Source organism: Capra hircus, chromosome 11 (genome assembly GCF_001704415.2).
Source record: "Capra hircus breed San Clemente chromosome 11, ASM170441v1, whole genome shotgun sequence".
Lineage (NCBI taxonomy): Eukaryota > Metazoa > Chordata > Mammalia > Artiodactyla > Bovidae > Capra > Capra hircus.
Genome location: NC_030818.1, coordinates 63,532,127 through 63,560,034, shown reverse-complemented (window position 1 = coordinate 63,560,034; position 27,908 = coordinate 63,532,127). Strand labels below are relative to the sequence as shown.

At 42.7% G+C, this 27,908-nt stretch overlaps 1 long non-coding RNA gene across 1 annotated transcript; it reads right to left on the bottom strand.

The window, feature by feature from the left end:
- LOC102180861 lies at nucleotides 249-27,908 on the bottom strand. The gene is made up of 5 exons (XR_310384.3): nucleotides 27,481-27,908; nucleotides 11,973-12,077; nucleotides 8,793-8,994; nucleotides 4,168-4,323; nucleotides 249-542 (listed from the first exon to the last, which is right to left on the bottom strand). It is a non-coding gene; the product is annotated as an uncharacterized LOC102180861 (long non-coding RNA).

Genomic DNA, 27,908 nt, shown 5'->3' with positions numbered 1-27,908 from the left:
GAGACGGCAAGGAGGTAGTCTTGCAAGGTCATTCAGTCAAGACATTGCTCTAGAAAAAAGTCCTGGTATCTTATGGAATCCCAGCACATCCTTTCTTGGTGAGTCAGAAACTGATTTTGGCGGGCTCTGTCCACAGGTTTATGTTCTGGCATGGTGCCTACACCTCTACCCCTTTGTGGTCTAACACCCCAGAGAGAAGTGGATGAACGCCATTCTCTAGACAAACCAAACCAGTAAGGAGCCATGTTAAGAAGCAAGTTTAATAAAACAACAATAACAACAAAACACACTTCATGGGGGAGCCCTGCAAATAGAAAGTCAGTCCTTGACAGCCATCCAGAGTGAGTTCCACAGCTGGGAGCCATCTGTCTGATAAGTCATTCAGAAAAGCTCCCCATCCTCAGGTCTTCAAAGATGAACGCCTGTCAGCAAGAATGGCCGCAGCTGCGTGCAGAAGCCTCAAGGCCCTGACTTCTCTTCCTGGCTCTGATGTCCCTTCTGAAGTCATCCAGGCAAGTCACTTAGCCACTTAGTTTCCCTATCTGGGAAAAGGATAAACCATTCAGGTGCCTTTTGTTCCTCCTTATCTCCCTAGGGAGTCTAAGGTATCTGTGTACCTAGGAATCCTATCTAAAGTGTCCAGTGTTACAGAAACCAACAAAATGCTTGGCTAATTGACCAACAAAATGCCTGGCTGGATTCATTGATGTTTCAGGAATTTGAATAACTGGAGGATGTGGGAGTACATGTTGGGTCTGGCCCAGTCTTGTGTGATACTCATCTAGTGATATAAACAAGGGAGAAAATCGTGAACCTATCCTTTCCAAAAGATACTATTCTGAAGTATTACTACTATCCTCTGGTTCTTGAACCTATACATGGCACATTCTTGCTCACTCCTAAATGGAAATAATTTCTCTCCTTTGCTCTACCCACTGTGCCCAGTAAGAGAAACGTGAGGCTGCTGCTGAAACCAGTGTGGCTTGGAAACAACCTTATTATAAACCAAGTCTTCCAAGTTTTGAAGCCACAGGGTGTGTCAACAGGCACCCACCCACGCCTTTTTACCACTTCAATGGAAAGCAAGCTTAGCCAGAATTAGAGGATTTGAAGCAACCAAAGAAAGTTAAAGCCAAAGAGAGACAGAGTGGGATTGTCTTAGTGGTCTGCTTTCAGACCTCTTTACACTCCTGCCTGATCAAACAATACGTCGCTTAACGATGATTCGGACTTTATCTGGCATTAGAGTTACCTGGCAGTGTAGCAGTGTTAGTCGCTCAGTCACGTCCGACTCATTGCAATCCCATGGACTGTAGCCCACCAGGCTCCTCGGTCCACGGAATTTTCCAGACAAGAGTACTGGAGTCGGTTGCCATTCCCATCTCCAGGGAATCTTCCTGACCCAGGGATCAAACCCGGGTTTCCTGCATTTCAGGCAGATTCTTTACTGTTTGAGCTACAAGAAAGACCTTCAGAGTTACCTGGGGAGCCTATTAAAATTCAGATTGCAGGGCCTACCTTAGTAATTTTGAATTCAGAAGGTCAGAGGGACCTCAAAAATTGCCTGTTTCCTACAGATTTGAAAGAGATGCTAGCACTGTCCATCCAGGGAATCACATTTGGAGAACCACTAGGTCAAAAGGTATATTTTTACAGGCAAAAAATCTTATGTTGTGTCCAATTAGGGTGACCAGGTGTCCTGGTCTTCTTGGGACTGAAAGTTTTCCTTGAATTCAGGACTTTTCAGTGATGAAAGTGGGATGCTTCTGAGCAAATGAGGATGGTAGGTTGCCCTAAAAATAGAAGAGATGCCGATGTCCTATCTTTTTAAAGTTTGGATTAATTCAGTAGGCTAACTAGTTAGTTAAGAATTTATACTAAGTCCCAGAGGCCACATATGGGGATATTAAACAAATTCAAGAGAACAGTTGTAGTTCTTGTCCTCAAAAAATTTCCAAGATGAGTAACACATTTTTATTGACTGCCTACTTATCTGCTGGGTATCGGCAGGGGGTGGGGATGGTATATTGGTACATAAGATAACACATTTCTGATGCTGGGAAAGATTGAGGACAGGAGACAAGGGCATCAGAGGATGAGATGGCTGGATGGCATCACTGATGCAACAGCCATGAACTTGGGTAAGCTTCAGAAGGTGGGGAGGGACAGAGAGGCCTGGCGTGCTTCTGCTCATGGTGTCACAAAGAGCAGATGTGACCGGGCGACTGAACAGCAGCAAGATACACATTTCACCTGCCCTCATGGAGCCGACTATCTAATGGGGAAAACAGTGAGCCCAGTAAACAAAGGTGAAATGGAAATAATTTGCACCCTGAAGTAGAGTTATAAGGCTTAATCGAGTTAATGTCTGCAGACTACAAAAGGGAACAGTATGTTACAATTATTATAATCACATGACCCAAATCTTCTGAAAAGTCCTGATTTATGAGATCATATTTCCCAGCGTTTTTTTTTTTTTCCCAGAGAGAAAAAAAGTGCCAGGAAGATAGAAAGCAGGAGAACTGAGACTTAGTTCTGGCTGGGCTATTCACTTCCGTTTGACGTTGAAAGGGTCATTAATGTCTTTGCTCCTCAATTTCCACGTAAGAATCGGATGAAATATTATTGTGGAAACACTTTCAATATCAACAAACTGATTTATCTGGAAGGCAATTTATTTGGAAAGATATCACATGAATTCGAGCATCACAAATTCCCTACTGCAGCAAAAGTATTCAAATCAGAATAATTATCAAGAACTGTGGTTCTTTTATGGGAATGTTTTTAAAAATATAGAGAGCCTTCTTGTTCTTTCGTTACCAAGTTGTGTCCGATGCTCTTGTGACCCCATGGACTGGAGCTTGCCAGGTTCTTCTGTGCGTGGGATTTCCCAGGCAAGAATACTGGAGTGGGGTGCCATTTCCTTCTCCAGGGGGTCTTCCTGACCCAGGGATCGAACCCAAGCCTCCTGTATGGCTGGCAGATTCTTTACCACTAAGCCACTATGGAAGCCTATATAGAGCCTAGGTGAGTAAAAGTTTTCACTTTAAAGGAAGGAGTTTCATGCTTTAAGAAGAGATTTTTCTGAGGACAAGGGGAAATTTTTTGAAGACTTGAAAATTTGCACCACTCTATTTGAATTCAAATTTCTAAAGCCAGAGATTCTAACAAATACCTAAGTAGAATTAGGGGGAAAAAAGCACGTCTAATGTGTCTTCTATTTTTTCATCTTAAAAAATGTGTTTTTTGTAAAGTTGAAAGCTATTTAAGTACATTTTCTAAGGCTTCCTTTTTTCTTCACTGGGTATACGTATGTGCAGGCATTCTAGGTATATAAAGATATATATCTGAATCATGTTATCCCCTGCTGTCAACAATTAAGTAGCTTCCCAGGTGGTGCAAGTGGTAAAGAATCCGCCTGCCAATGCAGGAGACACAAGAGAGGTACGTTTGATCCCTGGGTCAGGAAGATCCCTTGGAATAGGAAATGGCACCCCACTTCAGTATTCTTGCTGGGAGAATTTCATGAACAGAGGAGCCTGGCAGGCTACAGTCCATGGGGTCACAAAGAGTCAGACACAATTGAGCATCTGAGCATGGCCCTTAAATTAAGGATGAAATTACCCTGGACTAAGGATTGTCAACTCTGGCTGCTTTAGCTGGGGGTCCCTAAAAAAAGAAGACAACCAGTATACCTACCTAGTCCCTCCTCTGACTGAATCAGAACCTTTATGGGTAGTGCCTGGATACTACAATTTGTAAAAGCCACGTGAAAAAAAAGGTGGGGGTACTCCCCTGGTGGTTCAGTGCCTAAGACTCCAAGCTACCAACGCAGGGAGCCCTAGCTCAGTCCCTGGTCAGGGAACTAGATCCCACATGCCACAGCTAAGACCCGGGGCAGCCGAATTAAAAAGAAATAACTGAGAAGCCGTGTGATCTGGTGCTTGTTGCCTCTCTGGTTGCCCCTGCCACTGCCCTCTCCTCCCTGGCTCTGCTCAGCCTCCCTGGCCAAGTCCTCGACCCTGGACGTAGTCCAAGGCTGTTGCACCTGCTGCTCCTCCATCTTGGCTTAAGTTTTCCTTCCCTGACCTGCCAGCATCATACCACATGCTCCTAGCACTGGGCCTGGCCTCCTTAGCCCATCTCATGGCTGCCTTGCACACTTACCTGTGAGATCCTTGAGATCAGAGGCTGGTTGGTTTCTGCTCAGTATGTTTTCCCAAGCTCCAGTGAAGTGCTTGACAAAAAGAGGCGCTCAGTGCTGATATCAAAAGTGGAAGATGAATGATAGGATGGAAACAGTCCAATATTTTATGTCACGGGCTTTAAGAGATTAAAATATATATTATATAAATAAATATAATATGAAATATATATATTTTAAGTCATATGCAAATCTAAAGAAGTATTGTCATAAAACATTGAACTTCATTTAATCTTAGCTACAGCTTCCCCAGCCAAGCTTCAAAGACAAGCATCATTTGGAAAATAAAACTACAGAACTAATATAACGAGCCATATCCTGTTGAGAGTTATTTTGGGAGGTGCCTACAAAAGGAGGGTTGTCTGCTGCCTTTTCAAGGCCACGATAGGGATCCACAGTTTGAGGCCTCCCTTCCAGAGAGATTGTCTGAAAAAAGAGTTAGGCCTCACGGTAACTACATGCAAATCCCGGTTCTGCTCTCATCCTGCTTCCACGGGGGCCTGACTGTTAGTTGGTCAGTTAGTTCATAAATAATGTACGCATGCATCCTCAATCCCTCAGTCATGCCTGACTCTTTTGAGACTCCCTGGACTGTAGCCCACCACGCTTCTCTGTCCATGGGATTTCCAATATTCAGCAAGAATACTGGAGTGGGTTGCCATTTTCTTCTCCAGGGGACCTTCCTGACCCTGGGATTGAATCCAGGTCTCCCGCGTCTCCTGCATTGGCAGGTAGATTCTTTACCGCTGAGCCACTAGCTGTTCCTAAATCCAGAAATGCAAATTGACTGTGACTTCAGTTCACATATTCATAGCTTGAAACCTCAAGAGCTTGAGTCTGCCATAGCTGCTGCTGTAAGCCTCTGAAAAAAGCCAAAGCTGCTCATCTTAAACAATTAAACTGTTAAGCCACAAAACAGAGAACTGGGTTCAGATCCTACTTCTACCTCTAATTACCAGTGAAAGACTTTATGCAAGTTACTTAACCTTTCTCTACCTAGTTTTCCTTGTTCCTAAAAAGGGTTTAATATTAATAGTACCGTCTCTCATGGGATGGTTGGTAGGCTAAATGAATTAATACACATGACATCCTTAGAACAGTACCTGGCACATAGTAAATACTCAGTAAATATTAGTGACTATCCCTGTTGTTAGCATTTCAAGTGCAGCTTAGACGAGGAAGAGGTTCCTGGAGTGGGGGCGGGGGGGGGGGGGGGCGGCGCGGCGCTTTCTACCGCAAGCCAAGCCAAGCGCCTGTTCACCAGGGAATTTCAATCTGAAAGGAAAGGAAGACAATCTGTTTTGCTTGCAGCTACCAGGAGCAGAGCTCCAAACTGAAGGAGAAAGCCCCCAGGCTTTTAACTAGGGTAAATATGTGCCAAGAGAAATGCGTTTCACTTGGATTATGCCACCAGAAAAAAAGGGAGGGGGGATTATATGACCTACAGATGCCCTTAGCTTTTAGTCAAGATGAATGTGAAAAGGAAGTATTGATAAAAGCCATTTCCTGCAGCTCATCCCAACATCGATGCCTAGCATTTGTACCCCATTTTGTATAGAGCAGAGCTCTCTATTTCTTTTTATTTGCTTTGAGCAGAAGAGAAGCAATCCCACACAAAGGAAAGAGTGCCAAAGGGAAACCAGAGGCTGGAATTCCCGGTTTAGTGTGACACCCACCTTCTCTGGACCTTGGTTTTCTCATCTATAAAGTATAGAAGATGCACTAAATTCTCCCCAAGGTCCATTCCAAGAGCAAAAGAAAAATACTCAAAAAGACTTAAACTTTACAGGAAGGGGGATTAAGCTCTAGAAAAGAAAGCCAAGGTGAGTGGGGATGTGGGAAAGAGGGTAGGTTAGGGATACAGGAGTAGGTTGCAGGATCTCCTACAAAAGGAGTGTTGTCTGCTGCCTCCTCAAGGCCACAGCTTTCCAGCTTTCCCTATAGTCAGCTGCTGTGAGACACAGGTGTGGGCAGCATGGGGACGCTGGGGATGGAATGGGGGCTGGAGGAGCTCTGTAAAGTTCTGTTGTAATCACGCTGTTTTTTCTTTACCCTGCCATGATTTGTTATACATGCGTAACTTCGGGAATAAACTGCTCTCAGTTCTGACCCGCCTCAAAACTGAGAACAAGAGCTCTTGGCTCAGAATTTAGTCAAGTCCCTTCCAGGAAGTTCAGGAGGTAAGAAAGTGTCTATTCAGAGGTACCTGGCTCCTTTCTTAACCCTAGGATCTTGTATTACCTCTGAGAATTCATGCTTGTCTATAAGAGGGGAATGTGAAATGTGTGTATATGTCTGTATCTAGGAGATCCAAAATCACCCACCTACATTTATACAATGGAATATTACTCAGCCATAAAAAGGAATGAATTTAAGTCAGTAGTAGTGAGGTGGATGAACCTAGAGTCTCTTATACAGAGTCAAGTAAGTCAGAAAAAGAAAACAAACATATATTATTGCATATGTAAGGAATCTAGGAAAAAGGTACTGATGATCCTAGTAGGGAACAGACTTGTGGACACAGCAGGGGAGGGTGAGGGTAGGACAAACGGAGAAAGTGGCGCTGACATATATACACTATTGTGTGCAAAATAGATAGTGGTGTTGGTGGTTTAGTCACTAAGTTGTGTCCAACTTGGGAAGTTGCTAAATAGCACAGCGAGCCCAGCCTGGCACCCTGTGATGACATAGAGGGTGGGATGGGGGGAGGGAGGGAGACTTAAGAGGGAAGGGATGAAGTGAAGTGAAGTGGCTCAGTCGTGTCCGACTCTTTGCGACCCCATGGACTGTAGCCCACCAGGCTCCTCCGTCCATGGGATTCTCCAGGCAAGAATACTAGAGTGGGTTACCATTTCCTTCTCCAGGGGATCTTCCCGACCCAGGGATTGAACCCGGGTCTCCCACATTGGAGGCAGACGCTTTAACCTCTGAGCCACCAGGGAAGCTTATATATGTAATTATAACTGATTCACATCGTTGTACAGCAGAAACCAACACAAAATTGTAAGTAAAGCTATTTTCCACTAATTAAAAAAAATAAAATCACCCACTGAAATTGTCAGCAGAATGATGGGAAAAGCTAAATGTCAGCTTAGTGGGAAATGCCCATTCCCCACACAAACACCCATTCCCTGCACCTTGGACCCCAGAAGGAGAGACAGAGAACAGACTACATGCCCCAGGTAGTCACTGGTCCAAGGAGGATGAGAGACACATGAAACATAGCTGAATCCAACCTGGTGCTTGGATCCCAGAGTGAACAGCCAGCCTAGCTCAGTTAAGCCAAGCCAACCCGTAGACCTATGAGCATGCAAATAAAGGACTATTGTTTGAGCTTCAGGATAATTAGTTAGACAGCATAACTATGGTGTTAGCAAACTGATACACCACTTTATGTCATAGGAACCCAACTCTAGAAAAGGCGGGGGAAGGATAGAGGCTGACGCTTTGAAGTTACACAAACAGCTATCGTCGTTCAGTCGCCCAGTTGTATCCAACTCTTTGTGACCCCATCGACTGCAGCATGCCAGGCCTTCCTGTCCCTCACCATCTCCCAAAGTTTGCCCAAGTTCATGTCCATAGAATTGGTGATGCCATCCAGCCATCTCATCTTCTGGTACCCTCTACTCCTTCTGCCCTCAATCTTTCCCAGGATCAGGGATTTTTCCAGTTAGTCAGCTGTTCACATCAGATGACCAAAATACTGGAGCTTCAGCTTCAGCATCAGTCCTTCCAAAGAGTATTCAGGGTTGATTTCCCTTAAGATTGACTGGTTTCATCTTCTTGCTCATCTCCTTGCTGTCTAGGGAACTTTCAGAAGTCTTCTCCAGCACCACAGTTCTAAGACATCATTTCTTTGGCACTCTGCTTTCTTTACATAAGCAGTAGGTAACTATTTTATCTGGTAAGCTATGCTGATTCACTCATTCACTTATTCATTCATTCAAAAGATATATAATAAGCCACCTTTCTATTGAAGGACGGAGGAGAAGGGGATGACAGAGGATGAGATGGCTGGATGGCATCACCGACTCAATGGACATGAGTTCGAGTAAACTCCGGGAGTTGGTGATGGACAGGGAGGCCTGGCATGCTGCAGTCCATGGGATCGCAAACAGTCGGACACGACTGAGTGACTGAACTGAACTGAATAAGCCACCTACTATGTTTTACACACTGGGAACAAAACAGTGAATAAAATAGATGGAAATCCCTGCTCCATTGAGCCTGTATTCCACGGAGCGTGTATGTGTGATGCATTTCCTACAGGCGTCCATGAGCAGAGGAAATGGTTTCAGAGCGTCTCTACCTTGGCGCAGCCAACTCATTTACACTTGTTTAGCTATTACACCACAGGCTTTTAGCCATTCATGCCACCCAACTTAGTTCCCTTCTCTACTTCTCTTTTGAAAGGAGTGACTTGCCCTGAGTTCCTACTATTTGACAAGCACTAAAGCTACATCGCTTTTAATCATGACAAAATCTTTAGAGTGAGGTTAACAGTACAGATTTCCCCCACTCTCCAAAAGGAGAGTGTTCTGTGAAACCTTTCGTAAGTCGAAATGGTGTAAAGCAAAGAAGCAATTACCTTAGAATGCATCTTGCTAACAGATACAGAGTAAATGCTCAGAGACACAACTAAAAGCAGTGGGGCTGGATGCTGAGATGCTGAGAGTGGTTCCCAGGAAAGGAGCTTGGTGGTTTCACTGCTGCTGTTTGAGGTGCCTTGCCTCTCCGCTGGCTCCAGCAAAACCAATGTTGAATGCCTTTTTCACTTTTTACCTTTTTGTCTGAAAAATGAAAATCCTCTTCAGATTTCTTGCAGTTATAGAAAACAGTACTAATGTAGGTCTTTTGTAAAATTGAAGGGGCATAAAAGCAAACTTTCCGAAAGTAGAGGATACATGTATTCTCATTATCTGCTTCAGGAAAGAGATGAGAAAGGTCAAGTCACACAGCTGAGAAAGACCTGGGATTTGAACCAGCTATGGATAGCTACAAAGTCCTCTTTGGATGAACCTTATTGTCTCTCATAAGTCTGACATTGCCCTGGAGGGTTTTACTCTAAAAGAAAATGTTCTCTAATGTTAGATGGTGTAATGAAAATGGTGGTTTCTGGTGACACCTCTATGACTTCATCTTTTCTGACTAAATAAATTAGTTTCTTTTTTTCCGATTCATATTTCATGAGCACATGTGGTTTAAGCCAACTAGAAATTCTTGAAATGGCTACATATCTCAGAACATGGAATCCTAACTAGAGCTTCAAATTTCTGGTCCAGAATCTAATCCCAAACCCTACTCCAAGAAACAAAAACAAAATACAAAGCAACAGAAAACTGTTTGCCCTGGAATAATAATTTTAGAAGTCAATATGAATAATCAAATATTAACGATAATGGCTCTATGGACCAAATTTGAACATTAAAAACAGTGACAATAAAGGATTATAACACTGAACAAAACAATAAGGAAAGGAATCTAGAATTCAGAGTTAAACATTTTTAAAAGGTGGGATGGGATGCTTTTTCAACAAATAAATGATAGATAATAAGTGTAGAAGGAATGAAATAATCAGAATATTACCATTTTGCAACCACTGATGAAATAATGAATGCTTTGAGCAAAGATTATCAGTAGTTGCTAAGCCACTGGGTGAAATGTTTGGGGAGAACAGGATATTTCTTGGTCTCAGAGTACTACTTCTCTTTTATTCTTCATTACTGACAAAGGGTAAAAAGTACCTTTACAACAGAAATATCTGATGGGCACCACCAAAACCAAGCAGTCAAAATTAGCATCACCAATAACAGGGCAAATTGACATACACCTCCTGAGGACTTGCAATGGGAAATCCCCAAAATGTCCATGTTATGTTCTTGCCAAAAAGTATTTATCCAGAGTGCCTGATCACAAGGAAACAATCTGGCAAGTCCAGGTTTAAGCCATTCAAAAGGACAGCTGGTCTGGAATCTTTAAAAATGTCAATGTCGCGAAAGACAAACAAGAACAACAGATGAGGAGACTGTTCTAAATGGCAGGAAACCAAAGAGCTATGGCAAACAAGCGCAAAACAACGCAACAGTTGATCCTTGATTGGGTTGAGGGTGAGGGGCATGGAATGGGAAAGACTTTTAAAGATCTTTCTGGAACAACTGGAAAACTTGGGACTTTCAGATAATAATATTTCACTAATTTTAGATTTTCTGGCTGTGATAATGCGATTGTGTTTTATAAGAAGATGCTTTTCACCTTTTGGAAAAGCATGATGAAGTGTTTGCAGTGAAGTATCAAGTTGTCTGCAGTTTACTTTCAAAAGGTTTACCACGTATGTGGATGTGGATAGTGAAGGGGTTCAGAGCCAGCCTCCTCGAAATGCACCATTTCACCATGCAAATTATTTTGAGCTGAAGATAATGGATACCCAAAAGATGAAGGAAGAACTTTTTCCCTCCCCTTAACTGCCTAAAAGAATGTGGATAGAAGGCCTGGCTCAGAGACAGCAATTACCAGAGATAACGTTCATCTAAATGACCTATCTGTCCAGCATGTGTGCGTGCTAAAGTCGCTTCAGTCGTGTCTGACTCTTTGCGACCCTATGGACTGTAGTCCCCCAGGCTCCTCTGTCTGTGAGATTCTCAGGGAAGAATACTGGAGTGGGTTGCCGTGCCCACCTCCAGGGGATCTTTCCGACCCAGGGATCGAACCTGCATCTCTTATGTCTCCAGCACTGCCAGGCGGGTTCTGTACCACTAGCACCACCAGGGAAACCCATTTGTTTGGCAGGGCAACCACCTAATTGCCAAACATCTGCTCTTCTTGCTGTCCTGAAACTTACCCCCCTCCCTTTTGAAGTCCCAGGCCCCTATCCCATTACTTATCTCAGGGTGGCATCTAAGCTTACAACCACTCTTGCCCTCAGGTGTCAGATTCTTATGGGGGTCCCATGTGTATGTAATTAAATTCATTTTGCTCCTGTTAATCTGTCTTACATTAATTTGATTAGTAGACCAACCAAAGAATCAAGAAGAGTAGAGGAAAAATTTTTCCTCCCCAACATTAGATAGATAGATAAACAGATAGAGAATAGACAATCTCAAGTATGAAAGAAGAAAAGAGAAGGATAGAAAAGGAAAGCAAATGTTAACAACTGTTAATCTAGGTGAAGAATCCATGGATTTCATTGCTTTTCCGTTCAACTTTATTATGTTTTTTAAAATTCAGAAAAAAAATGAGGGGCAAAAAATAAAGCTGTTGGAACAGAAGACATCTCCATTCCTTACCTTGTTGGCATTTGAACAATGCCAGGATCTGAAACAGATCATCCTTGGAAGATGTGTTCCTGTCTGAAGCCCTGGGTCAGGTCAACTGTCCTCACTGCAAACCCACACTGAATGTCTAGCATTTTAGTTCTGTGCCCTTGAAAGCTGACCATAGGGCGCTGGCTCCTTCCTTGAATCTGGGTCATCACGATGATTGTCTGGGGCTGGCTTTGACAAGACAAGAGTATATTGGGCATTGCTGGGAGACTGTGAAGGGTGAGTCAGGAAAAGGAGGAGATGAGGGGGCAGAGAGATGGGATGTTTGCAGCCAGGAAACAGCTCAGGGAATGTGTGGGAAATGTGGAGGAGGGGAGTCTGGTAAAGAATGAAGGAGCAGAGGCTTATCTAAAACCACTTTGATACAAACACAGCAGCGGAAGGCTTGTTCAGTATTGTTTATTTACCTACCACAGGTTCCCACTGTGAAGTAGGCAGGCACCACTCACCTGCATGCATTTCCTCATCCTGCAGGTAAGCATAATTCCTTCCATATTCTTTCATCCAAGCCATCCTTTCCTTACAAACAGCTGGTCTTCTTCAAGTTAATGTGCCTAAAGGAAGGAACAAAAAACTTTAACGTTGGCAGATGTGTGGAGGCAGATGGTAGGAGGGCACAGGTAAAAACAGGAAGACCATTTTAGAAGTTTTACAGGTATCCCAGTGATGGGCAATGGTGGCCTGGACCAGGGGGTTACAGGAGAAGTGGTCTGAGGCAGTCAAACTCTGGATGCAGTTGCAGGCAGAAGTCAAGTGTCACACTGCTGCCTGGCCTACAAACATCACCAGCCCCTCCAAAGTCCCTTCAGCATCCCTGTCTCTGTGGTTTACATTCTTCATTAACTGAAGGGTTTGGTTTTTAGAGCCACAAAGGAATTGGAGTAGACAGTTGAAGACAAATCCATCTTTGATCCTGGAAACTCAATTCAAAGAGCATGCCTTCTGATAAAGATGAGTCAGCAACCTCAGAGGAAGTTGGATTCAGCTCAACAAAAGGTTCCACCTTCTCCAGGAAGCCTTACTTCGCAATGTGATGCCTGCCTCCTATGTCAAAGGCAGTCTCATCTATACCAATATCTTATCTGACATGAGTATCGTACTTGACCAACGTTTTACACTATTTGGAGAGGTCTCTCCTAACTCCTGGACTAGATCACACTCCCTGTTCTATTTTCCCATAGTGTCTTAGTCTTCCCCTGTTATAATTCTCACTATAGTTTGTTGTAGGTATTTGTTTAATTATCTGAGCTTCCCAGGTGGCTCAGACAGTAAAGAATCTGCCTGCAATGTGGAAGACCCAGCTTCAATTCCTGGGTCAGGAAGATCCCCTGGAGAAGGGAATGGCAACCCACTCCAGTATTCTTGCCTGAAGAATTCCATGGACAGAGGAGCCTGGTGGTCTACAGTCCATGGGGTCACAAAGTCAGACACGACAGCGATTAACACTGAATTTGCCTTTCTTGCTAAATTGAAAAGCTTTATGAGGAAAAGAAAATGCTATACCCCTGGGACCTAACATAGTGAATTCTTGAATTCTATTCAAGAATAGAATTTATCCCTACAAGTGAATGAATAAATAATTAGTAACTTTTAATTTTCAAAACAACTCTTGCCAGGTGGGTGTTATTGTCTCCACTTCATCAATGTGGGGAAGGAGCTATTGGAAGATGGTCATCACAAAGTTAGTTAGTGGAAGAACTAACTGGCAGTGGTAACCAGGTCCCAATCCTCTCCATCACAGTCTACTTGGAACCTACAAGAAACACCCATTCATTTAGTCACACACTTTTTGATTATTCCTTACATGTCAAGCTTTACTTTGGGACTATATGCTCATGGAGGACATACTAAAAGGAGTAAGATTCATGTTCAGATGTGGGAAACAAGAAGCAGAGAAATGGACATGCAGATACTTAATTGCATTATAGGGTAGTCAGTACCAAGGGCTCTCCTAGGAGGAATGTCTAAATCTGCCTGGGTGAGGGAAGGTTTTAATGGGTCCATTTCATTTGGGTTTGGGAAAAAAAAAAGTATTTGTCTAGGAACAGAGCAGGAAAGTTTATTAAAGGATAAAGCTCATCACTGGCATCTCCAAAGTTGAATAACTTCATTTCCAGCTCTGTTACTGACTCTCCATCCTACTCAAGTCCCAGAAGCTGGCTTCAGGAAACGGAGGAGTCAGTCCCAGGACTCTAGGCTTGCTTAACTCAAAAATAGTCAACACAACAGGAGACCCACAGTGCAGAGCCAGGGTGTGTTATAGGGCTCACCTACTTGGGCCAGCATACATAGATTAAAACATCACCTATATGAATGACATTTGTTGGATTCGGGCAATGCTCAACTCTCACCTTCACCCATGTGGCTCCAACATCTCATTTCAATTGATATATAAAATTTATTTTTGCTATAAATAAAAAAGTAGGTTATCAGGTCATCTGACATGGAATAAAGTGAGTTACAACTTGCTGTGAGTAATAGAGCACCAGAGCAAGGGAAGACCACTGGTTTATTGAAACCTAGGAAAAGTCTTCTCCTAAGAATATAACACCAGCCAGGGCAGTCAACCATCCTTCTGAGATGTGGCGCTGAAGGCAGCCGAGAGACAAAGGTTAATCTGTGAGCACTGTCATACCACACTAGGAATTAGGGACCAAGGGGCAGCTATTACCATAAACAGTTAATTGACAGGAACTTTTAAAATAAGAAGGCTTAGTGATCATATTTACATTTTAGAAAGATAATGGACAACAGTATGTTAGGGGAGCAAAGGACAGAGGCGGGGAGATTGTTGAGAAGGTTAATGAAAAAAAATACCATGAGAGATGATGAGGCATCTATCCGGTTAATGAGAATGAAGAGGAGGAAATGGATTCAGAAACTATTTAGGAAATACAGTCATCAAGACCTGGATGACTAATCACATATCAGGGGTAAGAAAATAGGAAGAGGAGAGGATGACTCCTAAGTTTCTGACTTGGGAAAGTATTTGAATGGTGGTTAGAAGAAAAGAAAGAGAGAGGGGGAGAGAGAAAGAGAATCCTTTGTGTGTGTATGTGAGTGTGTTCATCTTTGTAACTGTTGAAGTGATTGTGGACCACAGACATAGGTTTACAGTAGGTAGCTGGATATGTGATCTGCAATTTAGGAGAAATTACCTGTTTATGCCTGTGGCTGATTCATGTTGATATAGGGCAGAAACCAGCACAATATTGTAAAGCAATTATCTTCCAATAAAAAAAGTAATCATTTAAAAAAATTCACCACATTTACTTTATCTCTCATGCATATTTACTATTACATACTTTAGTATGAAATTGAATTGAATTGAGCATGGGCTGTAGCCTATCAGGCTCCTCTGTCCATGGGATTCTCCAGCAAGAGTACTGGCGTGGGTTGCCATTTCCTTCTCCAGGGGATCTTCCCAACCCAGGGATCGAACCCTGGTCTCCCACATTGCAGGCAGATGCTTTAACCTCTGAGCCCCCAGGGAAGCCCACAAAAAAAAAAAAAAATTCAACTTTCCCTTACGGTACTTGTTGATTATCGGTCTCGTGCCGGTATTTAGCCTTAGATGGAGTTTACCACCCGCTTTGGGCTGCATTCCCAAGCAACCCGACTCCAGGAAGAAAAATATTTATTTGGCTATGCCAGGTCTTAGTTGCAGCATGTGTGTCTAGTTCCCTGACCGGGGATTGAACCTCGGCCCCCTACATTGGGAGCGTGAAGTCTTAGCCATGAGACCACCAGGGAAGTCCAACAAATACAGGAAGTTTGCTTACCTCCTCTGTTATCCAGGCCAGAACACTGGAGTGGGTAGCCATTCTCTTCTCCAGGGATCTTCTCAACCCAAGGATCGAACCCGGGTCTCCTGCACTGCAGGAAGATTCTTTACTCTCTAAGCCACCAGGGAAGCCCCACTTTAGTATGTACTTCCTTAAAATAAGGATCTTCTCTTACATAACCATAGTATAATCATCAAAATCAAAATATTAACATTGATCCAATGTTATTATTTAAACTATAACTTTTGCCAGTTGTCTCACTCCCGGGCTTTATCACAAAGAAAAATATATTTTCCAGTCCAGGAAACCAGCCCAGAATCAAACATTGCATTTTGTTGTCATGTGGCTTTAGTCTGCTTTAATCTAGAAAGGTCCTCAAACTGTCATCTTTCATATCACTGACATTTTTGAAAATCATAGGGCAATTGCTTGTAAAACTGTATTTCGGTTTTCTGTTTTCTTGTGATTCTGCTTACATATTTTTGACTAGAATCCTACAGAAATGATATGATGTCCTCCTCTGGGCATCATTTTAGGAGGTGCATAATTTTGATATTAACTTTGATCACTTGGTTAAGGGAGTAAGATGATATTGGTCAGATTTCCCTTCTACAAAGTTACTGTTTCCCCTTTGATATTAAATTAATGAGAATGTGGGGAAGATGCTTGGCAACTCCAATGAATGTTGTGCTGCTGTGTGTGTGTGCTCAGTAGTGTCTGACTTTTTGCAACCCCATGGACTGTAACCTGCAAGGCTCCTATGTCCACGGAGTTTTTCAGATGAGAATACTGAAGTGGGTTCCCGTTTCCTTCTTCAGGGGATCCTCCCAACCCAGGGATTGAACCTGCATCTCTTGCATCTCCCACACTGGCAGGTGAATTCTTTACCACTGCACCACCTGGGAAGCCTATAAATGTCATGTTTCTCAGCAAATTTTCATCTGCTGGTTTTAGCATTCATTGACGGTGCCTGAAATAATATTAAGGTGCCTGCAAAACAGTGATTTTCTAATTCTGTCATTCATTCTGTAACTCACTACTTTTCTTTTTACTATATATTATATAGACCAACTTTTCTTCCTCCTCCATTTATTTGTTTGTTTCAGTCTCAACTCATGGATTCCTAGTCTATTCAGTGAGTTAAAGTCAACAACTATCTTTACATATTTTGATGCTCAAATTGTTGCAGGTTTGCCGTTACGGGCCCCTTTAAGCTGAATTCTGTGTCCTTTTGACATGTACCCATCCTTCTTTGAGCACTTTCCTTATTTGAGATGATTATTTTTAATAGGGCACAATTTCATCTTGATAAAATCACGCTTCTGTTTGCAAGGAACAATAGGAGAAATGGAGATTGTGTGGGCCACCAGTTGTATCTACCACACCTGGCTCCTCACCATGCAAGAGCTGGTGGCTTGAATCCAGGCCGACAGTCTTGCTCTGTTCTTACAAAACAAACTTGCACCCACATTTCAAAAAGAGCCTTGAGGCCTTATAATTTCATCCAAGCCTTTCCTCACTGTTATCCTTTACCACCATCCAAAATGAGTGCTCCTAGGGCCAAGGCCCTGTGTTGTACAGTTCCAGGGGTTGTCATTCATATTAGGGACTATGAATGACCTACCAGAGCAAGGGCTGACAAACTATCTGTAAAGTGCCAGATAGTAAATACTTTTAGCTATGTGGGCCATTTGGTCTTTGTGTAAACTACTCAGTTCTACTCCTGGAGTGTGAAGGCAGCCATAGACCATATGTAAATGAATCAGCATGGCTGTGAGCCAGTAAAACTTTGTTTATAAATACTGACATTAAATTTCATATAATTTTCCTGCATCATGAAATACTATTCTTAATTGTAATTTTACAAATGTAGAAACCATTCTCAGCTGGTGGGCTCTACAAAAATAGGCACCTGGTTAGAAATGACCGTAGTGGTCCACTCCCTGCTCTGCTCAGCCCAGAGCTGTCATAGGCAGTGGCCCTGCCTCCAGCCAGGTCTCTTCTCCCTTATCCTAATCTCTAACCTGCCACCCTGCTCTGGGTTTTCTTTCCAACTTCTGCCCTCTCCTTTCTCAGGCCTTTTCCTCTGTGCCCCAGAACCTCCATTCAATTATAAATAAACTTTCCTTTCACCTTTTAACCCTCTAGTTCTGTCCTTAACAGCATAGCCACTGTATTCCCTAAGGAACTTCCTTCCTCTGTTGAATTCTAGAACCGATACTATTCATTATCCCACGCCTGTGGGCATGGGAAGTGGTGTTGGCACTCCCCATATTCCTCATTCCTACTTCGAAAGCTTTTTTCTTCCACCCTCTCCAAAAACCTCTTCCTCAAATAATAGCTAACACACCCTGGGTCAGATTTTCCCAAACTCTAGCAGGTATGTACCATTATTATCCCCATTTTGCAAGGGCACAGAGAGGTTAAAGGTCAATCAGCAGGGCCAGGATTCTAATCCCACCAGTTCGCACTTACTACCAAGAAGTTACATTGCTATTTTTTTTTAATATTTATTTATTTGGTTGTGCCAGGTCCTAGTTGTGGCAAGTAGTATCTTTAATTGCGGCATGCAGAATCTCGTTACCTGACTAGAGATCCAACTCGGGCCCCCTACATTGGCAGTGTGGCATCTTAGCGACTGGACTGTCAGGGAAGTCCCTTCATCATGATTATGCACCATGTGGATAACTATCCACCATTCTAGCCCACTCTCCATTAGCAGTTTAGTGCATGGGCAGACACAGATGCACACAACTTAAGTTGTTTGAAGAAGATTTAACAGAGGAGCAATTTATAAAACGATTTATAAAAGTGTAGGGCAGTCTTCCTCAACGTTTTATCATTATCATCCACCCTAAGGAGAAAAACTAAATCAATTTACTGGTAACTTTACTAATTAACTAAATTAATAAAATATCCAGTTCACCCCAACCCAATCGATTCTTCCCACTACAGTGAAAGTTATCTAACTGGAAACTGTGGGTGCCTCTGGGACAGCGAACTGCGTGGTTGGAGGCGGGCAAGAGGAAGACCTTTTCAGCTTTTGAATGTGGTACAATAGTCATGTATCATCTAATTTTAAAATAAAATGTAATTTTAAAAATTGACCTAAAATGCAAATATGGTCATTCTTTCTCAGGCTCCCCATCTGCCTCCAAATCCAAATCCAAGTCCATTCACACGTCATATCAGGCCCTCCAGCATGCTTCTTTAGCCTCATCTGTACCACTTTCCACCTTAAACCCTGTGTCTAGACATGTGAATTACTGAAAAGTGAATGCATTCCCTAAGCAACTTTCTTCCTTGGCTGCCAGTTCTTTTTATATCAGGCATCCATTTTTTGTATGGGCTTCCCTAGTGGCTTAGATAGTAAAGAATCTGCCCGCAATGCAGGAGACCAGGGTTTGATCCCTGGGTTGAGAAGATCCTCTGGAGAAGGGAATAACTACCCACTCCAGTATTCTTGCCTGGAGAATTCCATGAACAGAGGAGCCTTGAGAGTTACAGTCCATAGGGTTGAAAAGAGTCTGACACAATTAAGCAACTAACACTTAACTTATCTGTTTTTGTATGCTTACAGCTTTTACATCTTTAGCACAAAAGGCCTCCCCCTTCCCACTCTCCTTCCTCCTGGTGAATTCTTCTTCATTCTTCAAGATCCAACTAAAAGAACTCCTCTGGACTCCCATGAGAATAGCTGCCCATCTTCTCCTCCAAGCCACCACTCTAGAGTAGGTGATTAAAAGCACAAGCTCTGACGTCAGACTTGTGTGGGTTTAGATCCTGGATTTGTCACATACCAGTTGGTGACTTTGGGCAAGTTATTTAACTTCAGTGCTTCCGCATCCTTGTTTGTAAAACGGAGATTAAAATACATAGTTCCTCTCTTAGAAGGAAAGTATTCATTCAGCAAATATTTCCTAACTATCTATCATACATCAAAACAGAAAAAAACTTCTGCTATGGCATAACTTAGATTTTAGAGCAGAGTTTGGCAAACTACAGTCCCTGCACCAAACTGAGTCACCTGTTTTGTAGAAAAAGTTTTCTTGGAACACAGCCATACCCATTCATTTATGTACTGTCTGTGGTCACTTTCTGTGCTATACTGGCTAAGATCAATGGTTGTGACATATATCACAGGGCTGGCAGAGCCAAAACTATTTACTTTTAAGAAAATATTTATTGCTAAGAAAAAGTTTTTTAGCTCCTGCTTTGGTGAAATTGAGTTCATATATGTAGTTTAAAATTTAAAATCATTGCCTGGCACTTGGGAAGCTCTCAGTAGATGCCAGCATTATTAACATTACTGCATACTCTTACAATAATGCTTAGCTGCTCAGTAACAGAGAAGTAAAGAGGAATCAGAAGTTGACAGCGTGGAAGCTGCTGGAGGAAGAGTTTTAAGAAGGTGGAAGTGGTCAGCTAGGTTAGGTTACCAATCAATACTGAAGAAAGATTGCCAGATTTAGCAATCAGATAAAGAGATCTAACCCCAGAGCAGCTTGGGTGAAGTTTTGTCGTTGTTTAGTTGCTAAATCATGTCCGCTTCTTTCTCAACCTGGTGGATTGTAGCCCGCCAGGCTGCTCTCCATTTCCTTCTCCAGGGGATCTTCCCAATGCAGAGATTAAACTTGCCTCTCCTGCAGCTCCTACACTACAGGTGGATTCTTTACCACTGAGCCCCCGGGCACCAACAACAATAAACCTCAGAGCAGCTTGTGTGAAGTGGTGAGAACAAAAGCTAGACTATGGTAGGTGTAGGAGGGAATGGAAATGAGGAAGAATAGATAGGAAAGTACAGATTATACAGCTACGGGAGAGCAAGCACGGAGATAAAAATGAACACATTTAATCTGCTACCAGCATTTTAAAAGATCTGCTAACCAAAAATATCAGGTTTGCTATGTTGGAGTATCTGATGGTTTTTCTGCTCATCCTTTACTATCTGAGCCACTGGGGAATCCGCTAAGATGTTTGATGTTGGGTAAAATGTTAATGGTTAAAATTTGAGTCCAGAACTAGAAGACAGACTTTAGGCAGAACCTTCAAGTCCAGGCTATTAAAAGATTTATGATGATGTTGCTGATGATAATGTTTGTTCTTATTGTGATGTTTATCATTGTGTTAACTGGTGTGAAATGAGAATTCCAATGCAAATGATGATGTAAGTTTGCTTACAGATTATTTATTGTTAATTGTGAAACAAAAATGATACAGGCTGTTTTTCATTTGTTCATCCTATAAATATTTTCTGAGTACCATGCGTGCCCTACACATTCCAACAATAGGTGTGTATAGAACTTAGCTAATTTGGTCACAGCTTTTCCTGTTCCCTCCAGGAACTTATGATTTAGTTGGTGAAAAAGGCCAGTTCAAATGGATTCAATATTTGTTATAAATGCTAGTTTAGGAGGGTTACAGTAGGGACTCAAGAATAAAATAATTTATACAAAACTATTATTCCAGCTGTCAATTATTTGCCAACTATTCTTACATCTATACATATGTGCATTAAGACTAAAGAGAATGATGTCAACTCATAGCTGCTTTCTAGAAAACATGTATGAGACATTTAGGGTTCTGAACATATGCATATTATCACTGAGGTTTTTGTTAAGAATCTACAAAAGAGTATGTTTAGTATGATCTTATTTTTGTTAAAATACATATTGTATTTTATTCAAATATATACTATATAAAGGAACAAAGTCTATAAAGATCGGAGAAGGCAATGGCACCCCACTCCAGTACTCTTGCCTGGAAAATTCCATGGACTGAGGAGCCTGGAAGGCTGCAGTCCATGGGGTTGCTGAGGGTCGGACACGACTGAGAGACTTCACTTTCACTTTTCACTTTCATGCATTAGAGAAGGAAATGGCAACCCACTCCAGTGTTCTTGCCTGGAGAATCCCAGGGACGGGGGAGCCTGATGGGCTGCCATCTATGGGGTTGCACAGAGTTGGACACGACTGAAGTGACTTGGCAGCAGCAGCAGCAGCATACCAAGGAGATAGGATTATTGAAATGTTATTTCCCTTGCAATATTTTTTTATACTTCAAATATTTGTACAGTGAACAGGGCTTACTTTTATAATCACAAATAACAAGGGAACAAATCATCACATGTTAAGAGCACACAACCTATCAGTTTAGTTCAGTGGCTCAGTTGTGTCCAACTCTTTGTGACCCCATGGACTGCAGCACACCAGGCCTCCTTGTCCATCACCAACTCCCAGAGTTTACTCAAACTCATGTCCATTGAGCCAGTGATGCCATCCAACCATCTCATGTGTACTGGTAAAAAGTAGCTTAAATAACAAGGATGTACTATTACACATAACATAGAGTCCAGAGATAGGTAAGTTCCAAGTCTGGTTAACTCAAGAGCTCAACAACTTCAGGATTCTTGGTCAGCTCTTCTTTGACTATTTTGGTTTTCACCTCCTGGGAGCGCTTAACATCACTGGTAGAGGGGAGCACTCCCTCTAACCATATATCTCTCTTTTGTTCATAGATTCAAATCTTTCCTGAATTTCCCTAGCAGACACCTTTCATTTTACTGGTCACCCTGTGACAGTTCAGTGTAAGGAAGAACAGGGAAAAAAAAAAAAAAAAACACCACCTAGTTGAAAAGAAGAAACCATAGCCACTCCGAAACCAAGAACTAGAGAAAGGGATTATCATCACTGCCCTAGACCAGCAGTGCTCAGTAGAATTTAACGTGAGTAAAAATGCAAGATAAAAATGTACAGCTCCCTGAGTAGTTTTTGGAAAGCCAAAAGCAACTTTTCATTTTCCCTTTTAGGAATGAGCTTCCACATCAATAAGCAACAATACCTCCCATCGCCATAACTAGAACTAAGTGCCAAGGGTACATCCTGTATTATTCCAACAAAGGCACCTTAGTTATGGAATTTGGACTTTGAGTTCCTGAAGTATGATTCTGGATTTGACCCTGACTATCTGTGTGGTTTTAACGGAGTCCCTTGGCTTATCTGATTTCCTGTTTCCTCATCTTAAACCAGGTGGTTCTTTAATGTTCTTTCAACTTGAGTACTCCATGATTTTATTAATATACTACTGTTCAACTGTGGACCTTCCCAGCCCCTATCTGAAACCAGAAAGCTAGGCCAGCAACACACAAGGAGTCACTCAGAAGGGCACTTTCTCTGATGCCATGGAACAAAATTCACTTTTAGAGGAAAAGAAAGAAGGCAAGACATGATGACTTATCATTCACTTACTCAGTAAGCATTACAGGGTACCCACTCATTAGAAAACATCCTGATGCTGGGAAAGATTGAGGGCAGGAGGAGAAGGGGACGACAGAGGAGATGGTTGGATGGTATAACTGACTCAATGGACATGAGTTTGAGCAAGCTCCGGGAGATGGTGAAGGAAAGGGTAGCCTGGCATGCTGCAGTCCAAGGGGTCACAAAGAGTCAGACGTGACTGAGCGACTAAACAACAATTGTAGCCAGAGTGACTACTGGATAGGAGAGAAAAAGATGTGTTCTCTGCTCTCCATGAGCTTGGGAGACAAGCAGATACCAAATTACAAAAGCTGTAAAGAGCTCTAGGACAGAAGATGATGAGAGCACACAATGGAGGAGCACCTCGCCCAGCTAAGAGGAGGGGACAGACGCTTCCCTGGAGCAAGTGATACTCAACTGAGGTGAAGAGTATTTGGTTTCCTCTCCTGGCATCATGGGAAATTGCCTGGCCTACAGGGCATCTTATCCTATCCTTTATCTGCTTCTCTTCTGTGACTTAACTGTTTTTTTTCTTTGCTCAGCTGTCTGTACATCTGGGATCTGGTGAGAGGTCCACAGGGAAACTTACAGCAAACTGAAGGTTTTTATTTCAGATCCTTCCACCACCATGATTTCTATAATCATCATAATCGCCTCCACTACCATCAATTCCACCACCATCATAATACCTGCACCACTACCTCTCAACTTTTCATCATCACTTCCCCATCAAGAGCACCACCTCTTCCAGCATCAGAAAAGTATACAAGTGAGCTCTGCTTTAATTCCAAAATGATGCATAAAATCTGAGTTAATATAATGAACAAATTAAGGGATGATTTTTGGCTTTGCCAAATTATTCCAACTATAGTAACCTTAAATAAAATTTCCCTAGTGTTTTTTATGTGTTTTGGTGGTTTTGCTTTTTTTAACAAACATTTCAATTATCTAGATCTCTTTAGGGATATACCTATTTTAAGAAGAAAGGCATATCAGAGACAGGCTTTTCCTGCTGAGGAAGAAGGGAAAAGTATAAGTTCATAAGGTCTCTCTTTATTTGCTAAATTATTGAGAAGAGTTTTATAGCATGCACAAATCTATTAAATATTAAGCACTCTTAGTCACTTAGCCATAAATCAATGATTCTAAAGGCAGAGGTTAATTCTATCAATGGTACTCCTATACATAAATAGGATACCTATATGTAGACATATAATACTTTTATTAAAAATATTTATTTAGTTGTATATTTTCTAATATATTTATCATATACTTGTATAAATCATTATAAATCATACGTGTGATCAATGTATATTATTATTATTATAAATATCCTTCTCTAATTGTGAAATTTGTGTTAGAGATTGAAGTAGACTATAAAAAGGTTACAGATTCCTCCCATCCTTGTATGCACATCCCTTGCCATGTGACTCCGCTCCTCTTCTCTTCAGGAAGGAGAGTCTATTTCCCTGGGTCTTGACTTTTGACTCTGGGTTGGCTGTGTGACTTTTCTGGCTAATGAGACAGTATTAACAAATGTGATGCAAGTAGAGGCTTGAAAAATGCATGCACTTTGGGGTTTGCCCTCTTGCTGATCTGGGAACCCTGCCACCCCCACCATGTAATCTAGTCTGGGCAGGCCTTCTAGAGGATAACAGATCGAGTGGAGCAGAGATGAGTTCCTCCAGCCCGACCAGTCAGCCTGCAAATCACCAGATATAGGAGAGCCCTTCCTGGCTCATCCAGCCCTAGCTAAGCTGGCTGAGGTTAGAGCAGTCAGTCACCCTGTTGAAAAACTGGAGACTCATGAGATAATAAAACGTTTATTTGATTTTTGGCCACGCTGCCCTGCATGTGGGATCTTAGTTCCACCACCAAGGATCAAGTTGGCACCCCCTGTAGTGCCAGGAAGCAGAGAGACTTAACCAGTGAACAGTGGGGGAAGTCCCTTGTGGTGCTTTGTTACACAGCAAACGCTAACTGGTAAGGGGACCATATCTTACTGAATTTTGTTTTCTTCTTTTCCTTTTACCCATTCCAAAAAGCTTGGGTAGAATGTTTGGTTTATTGGAGCCACAGTTGCTACAAACATATGATCTTTCATTTTCTTCCAATTCTACAAGATTATGTTCTTTTATATTATGAAACATCCTTTCTCAGTTATGAGCTTTACAGAAGAAAGGGACTGAGGAATAAAGGCAGAAAAATGAGGCATAAGTTTAAAAATGAGAAGGGAACTGGAGATGGGAAATAGGGTGGTGACAATGGGAAGCTGAGGCCAAAAAGAGAGGCTGGTACAAGTCATAAAATGTTGACTAACTTCCTGAGAGAAGTATGTTCTATTAAATCAGAATCTCTGTGAAACTCCCTGGCACTGACCCCAGATGTCCCTATGTTAAATTGCAAACATACATTCTAAAATTCCCTTATGTTCCATTCCTTAGTTCCTCTCAATCGTTTTCACTCTCCTAAATATGGCTTTCTATTTTGGTAGTTAGAATTATTTTGGCTGGAAGTGACAGAAGCCCAGCTTGATCTTAAAAGTCCAGATCATCCTCATGTTTGAGGTAAGGTTGACTCCAGTTGCTCAAATGATGTCCTCAGGGAACTGTCCCTCCATTTTTATGTCGAGGTTCTGCTTTCCTATTTTCTAGCTTCCCTTTATATCCCTCAATCCCCGACATACTTAGTTGATCTCAGAGTTGAATGGTAACAGCTGTCTGTTGGTGACCAAGCCCTTCTCCTTTTATCCCAATCATGTTAAAGACACTAAGATACATCCAATTTCCCAAGTCAATAACTTGGAAGTTATCCCAGACCTTTCCATTAGTCTCCATATCTAATAGGTCAGAAAGCCAACTCATTTCCACCCCACTTGTGTCTTTGGAATTATTTTCCATCTCCGTGGCCAATGCCACTGTGTTTTGTCATGAATTATTATTTCTGTCATGGAAGAAGAAAATTTCTCCCTAACCATCCTTTGCTTCCTGCAAACCATTCTCCATGCCTGGAGTAATCTATTAAAAGTGTTAATCTGAGTCTAGCATTCCCTGCTTAAAATGTCTTATGTAACTTATATATGCTGCTCCATAAGTTTGGGGTACAAACATTATTCCATTTGGGGAGTTTTCCAGTATATCACTTGAACCTCAGCTGCCCTGTTGGCAGAGATCTTGGGTTGAGTTCCCCAGAAACAGAGCCTGGGCTGGGGATAAGTGTTGTTGTTTTAGAGGCCTCATTGCCTCCCTGCCACTGGGCTCTGACTGAGCTCACTCTAATCCATTTTATTATTTGGCCTAATTTATAATAGTCTTGGAGTAGGAGATTGAAGATTGGTATCTTCCCTTCCGAGAGGCCAGGAGATCCTCATGTAAATCGCTGTGTACTTATTGCCAAGCTTGGCCTACTTTGGGTCTCAGAGTGGGGCCTTGATGCAGTCATAAAGGATTCTTTTATGTCAGAGTAAAAAACTCAAATGCCTACAGGAGCCAGAAGCCTGACAGACAGGCCAGCCACCATTCACCAAGAGTCAACTGTTACCAAGCAAGAATTTGGCACTCATAGTTCCTGCATCTTTGGAGTATTTTTTGAGAGGAGCCAAAAATCTTGATTTTTATGTGAAATGGTCTGATTTTAAACTGTTAGACTGTTTTTTTTTTTAAGGTATGCATAAACAGAATTTATCTGGAGCCTTATCTGATCGTGGGGCTATCAGTTTCCAAATCCCCAGACAATGGATGCCCAATGACTCTACGTTTGTGCAACCAAGGGCCCACTGCAAAGAGCTGGGACTGGACAAAGCTCAGCTGTGAACCTGCTACAAAAGATTCCAAGACTTCATGATCGTCCAACCTCCTTTAGCATGACCTCTGTTGCCTCCCAGACTCATCCTTCTCAGCCTGTTACCCTGGCTCCCCACCCTGTCACACCTTGGGGCTTCTGGGTTCACTGGGCTGTCAGTTATCTACACCAGCTCACCTTCCTTCAGGATGTGGCTAAGACACCCCTTCTTCTGGGGAGCCTTCCTTTCCCTGACCTCTGCTTTCTCTCCTGCTTACCTCATGTTTTAGAGGCATTAGCCATTGCCCTAATGCTTTCTGTATAGACTGTTGCCTCACCGGACAGAAAACCCTGGAAGGCAGGACCCTGGGTTCATGGTCCCCTATAATCCCAAAGCGTCACAAAGGACCTGGCATTTTAAACCCAGGTTGGAGCAATGAGCCTCTGGCTTGAAAAATAATGACCAGGCCACTGCCTTTCACTTACCAGAAACGCATTGGTGAAGAACCAGTCATTTATTTTGAGAAAATAAGTCGAAACTTGGTGTTGAAGAGCAAAGATTAAAAAGACAAAAAAAAACCTCTGCACACTATCATTTTTAAAACAACCATGTATTTGTGAAATACAGTTGGGAGGAATAAGTTTTTGTACTTCATCTTTGGACATAGCAGAAGCTTCTAAGAAACAAGAGAGTGACTAAACTGACCCGTGGCACTGCTATTCTTCCAGACCTCAGGGGTCCCCAGGGCTTTTACAGTCAGGGATGTCTGCTGCCTCCGAGAAAGGGAACCAGCTCCTCCGACTGAAGCAGCACTTCTCGGAGGCCGAAGGCGAGTGAGCAGCCCCAGCCGAAAAGACCCTTTGCATAATCTACCTTACAATGAGGCTGGAGAGTTGTAAACTGAAACTCCAGAGGCAAACCATCAGCGGTTACGTTTTCTCGATGAGACGGTGGCCCAGCCCTGTCAATCATTTCTTCTTGCTTTCTCTCCCTCCGGGACATAACACACATACACCCGAGGCTCGGTGGACCGCTGCCTTGACTCTGAGTCTCTCTCCTATACACACACACACACAGACACACACACACACACGAGGTTCGGTGGACCGTTGCCTTGACTTAGTCTCTCCCCTACCTGAAGTGAGCCATCAGGAAGCAGCGAGGTTTCATTCATAATACATGAACTCAAGGGAGCAGGGAAGCAGGAATGAGAGCCTTTCATCTCTGCTATTTAAAATCCCAGCCTTGCAGCTGAAAGGGAAAATGACCCGGGAGTGAATGCATCGGGGATGAAGTAGTCACGATAACGGGACCAGCGAGCTCGTCAGCGGCCCGCCCGTCGGCTATTTATACCGCGCCGATTATGCAATCGGGCTCCAGCCATTCATGCCGGGACTGGGACGCCGCGCCCCGCAGGGGCATCGTTCCCGGACGCCGGGTCAGTTTCTAAGTTTGCATCATCCCCTTCTTTTCGAGAGAGCTTGGGTTTCCATTCCGGCCGGCGGGTCTGGTGCGGGGGAGGGCGGAGCAGCCGGGCTGCACATTCGTTTGGCACACCCCGGC